Raw genomic sequence first — 3,197 nt, forward strand, 5'->3', positions numbered from 1 at the left:
CAGAGCACATTTGGGAGGAGGAAGTGTGACTTCCAGCTTGCCTGGGAGGTGCGCCTCCCCAGGTAACATTTGTTACGTAAGCGGCAGCGTGACAGGCCTAACTGATGAGTGTCTGCAGCACCCGTCTCAGCCGGGCAGGCCGCTGGGCTGTCCGGAGAACGGTGTTGTGGAACCGAGGCCTGGGGTAGGCACCCGACGAGTAGGGCCAGTTCTCGGGTGTTAGCCCCAAAGTGCTCTTCCACTGCTGCACAACCTCCAGAAAAACCAGTTTTTGGAGCACCACGCCTAGGATCATATGATGCAATCCGATATTGGCGTCTCATTGCATCAGCGTTTCTGACGCGTGTGTCTTTTGCTCTGGCGAAGAGGTTCCTAATGGGAAAGGAGAAAAAAAAAGAAAGAATGAAAGACTCGCTGGCTAAAAGCTTAAAGGTACTGTCAGTACTGTTCCTAATTGGCCACACAGGGTGTTTGGAGAATAAACACTCAACCAACTACTGTGGCCTGACAAGCAGCGGCGTGCCATTTCCTGAAGGGGCCTTCTTGGCATATTTAGGCGAAATTCCTCTCCGGTTGGTGCTATTTGTGTTTTATATCAAAGCATCAAGGTTTAATCTCCTACATCTCTTTTACTGCTATTAAGAAGAGGCTTTCAAAGGGTGCTTCGACTCCCAAAGGGTGCTTCGACTCCCTGTCTCGACCTTTCTGAACATCTCATTTCCAGAGTTCTTTTACGTAAGTGCTCTTGGCTCCCTGGACACAGACTTTCGACTCCCATCAAGTACAGTACCTTAGATTTGCACCTGGAGGTTTGTCTGTCTTTCTTTAGACATTATTTTGCCTCTCAGTCTTGCTTCTTGCTCTGATGATTGAGCAATGAATGAACTGCTAACATCCTAGAACTCGATGCATCCTCAGGATGTTGCCTGAAGAAGGAACTTCCTCGTACAGAATAGCCAAGGAAAAAAGGAAGCAGGTAAAAATCTTTGGTAGGAGACCATGTGATCCTGAGATCATAACACAGACCCCTCCCAGGAGGCACCAGGATCTTCTGGCAAAAAAAAAAAAAAAAAAAAATCAATCCTTACTGTGGCTCACTAGGCTCTCCATGAGTTAGCCCTGGCCTGCTTCTTCAGGTCTAGCCTCGTGGCTCTTCTCACTCAGCCCCAAAGGACGCTTTCCCTGCCAAGGGGCACGTCTCTCAAGATCCCTAGACTCTGTGTCTGTGTGTACGGCTCCCTCCAGCCGCCCTGGAATCATCTTCCCATCCCTGTTCAGCTGGTGGGTTGTGTGTGTGTGTGTGTGTGTGTGTGTGTGTGTGTGTGTGTGTGTTGTTGTTGTTGTTGTTTTTAAGGGAGAGAGAAGAAGGGAGAGGGAGAGAGAGAAAGAAACATCCATCAGTTGCCTCCCGTAAGGGCCCGAAGTGGGGTACAGGACGACGCTTCCATCAGCGGAGCCAGGCGGCCAGGGCTGGTGAGTCCTATCCATCCTGAAAGTCAGCTGAACTTCCCACCGGGATGCCGTCCCTGACCCAGCATAGGGTGAATTCCCTTGCCGCGATGGTCCAACGAAGGTGTCACTTTGCAGCGCTTGTGTGGGGGAGGAAAAGGCTGTCCTTAACCCTCCCAGTCTCCAGCTGGGACTGGAAATGACACTGGCAAAGACAGAGAAACAGGAGAAGAGGACACACGTCTATTTTAATGTAAGTGCTGTGTGAAATATAAGGAAATGGGGACCCAAAGAACAGCTTCTGTTTTTCTGCTGAAGAGTGGACAGCCGCGGACTACGGTAGGTTGAGGAGTAGGAGGCAAGTGTCTAGATGAGGGAAACTTATCAAGGCCTGTTGACTAGGACTTCCTGGTGGCCCTAGATCACAGATAAGGATGCTCCTTTCCTCCGGTACCCGCAGGGCACCGCTCCCCTGAGGACTTTATGGCTTATTTCAGAGAAGAAGATCGGAGGGTGGGGGCGAGGGTCAGAGTGACCTTCCTGCTCCCGCCATTTTCTCAAAACGCCTTCAGCTTAAAATATTCAATATGCCAGCCCGTGTGGCTCAGTGGTTGAGCGTGGACCTATGAACCAGGAGGTCACGATTGGATTCCCTGTCAGGGCACATGCCAGGGTTGAGGGCTTGATCCCCAGTAGAAGGTGTGCAGGAGGCAGCCAATCAATGATTCTCTCTCATCACTGATGTTTCTCTCTATCCCTTCCTCTCTGAAATCAATACAAATATATTTTAAAAAATATATTCAAGCCCTAACCGGTTTGGCTCAGTAGTTAGAGCGCCGGTCTGCGGACTGAAGGGTCCCAGGTTCAATTCCAGTCAAGGGCATGTACCTTGGTTGCAGGCACATCCCCAGTGGGGGGTGTGCGGGAGGCAGCTGATTGATGTTTCTAACTCTCTATCCCTCTCCCTTCCTCTCTGTAAAAATCAATAAAATGTATTTTTTAAAATATATATTTAATATGCTAAGGTGCCACATTTTGGGGTAGCAAGTCCTGAACCCAACCCTTAACACACCGTGTATTGACATAAGTGTTTCTGTTAGACCTTGCATTCCTGCAGGGCAGAAATCTTGTATCCCCAGCACCCAGTACTGTGCGTCTTGCATGTACCAGGTGCTCACTAAATATGTGTCAAAAGATGAAAAATTTCCATCAAAACCAGCTTTCAGTACATCCTTGGCCTCCAAGTTAACTACTAATTAATTAGCAAACCTTTATGTAACCCTACCATGTAACAGCATCCTACCGCATCCTGGGGACACATCCATAGGCGGGGGGGGGGGGGGGGCGGAAATACAGCTTCTTTCTGTACAGGGGGAAATTATTCAAATTGTATTCGTGCTTCATTCCAATCACTCAATTAGGGCACGTCCCTCGCTGGCGGAGGCGTGAGCAAAGTATTTTCCAGCGAGTGTCCTCAGGTGACCTGTCTAGACATGCCGGGGAGAAAGAGACGAACATTCTCCTAAACCCCCGCCGGAACCTCTGGCGCTCCGGACGCTCTGCGTAGCAGGCCCTGGGCGTGCTGCGCGGCCTGTGAGACGCGCGGGGCCGGGGAGGGAAGTCCGGCGGTGCGGCGCCCCGCGCAGGTTCGGGTGGGCCCAGCTGTCCCGCGAGTGCGGGCGCGGGCCGGGCCGGGCCGCCGCGGGGTCCGCCGGCCGGCAGGGGGCGCGCGCGCGCCGGGCCCCCGC

This window comes from Cnephaeus nilssonii (genome assembly GCF_951640355.1).
Source record: "Cnephaeus nilssonii genome assembly, chromosome: 7".
NCBI classification, from domain to species: domain Eukaryota; kingdom Metazoa; phylum Chordata; class Mammalia; order Chiroptera; family Vespertilionidae; genus Cnephaeus; species Cnephaeus nilssonii.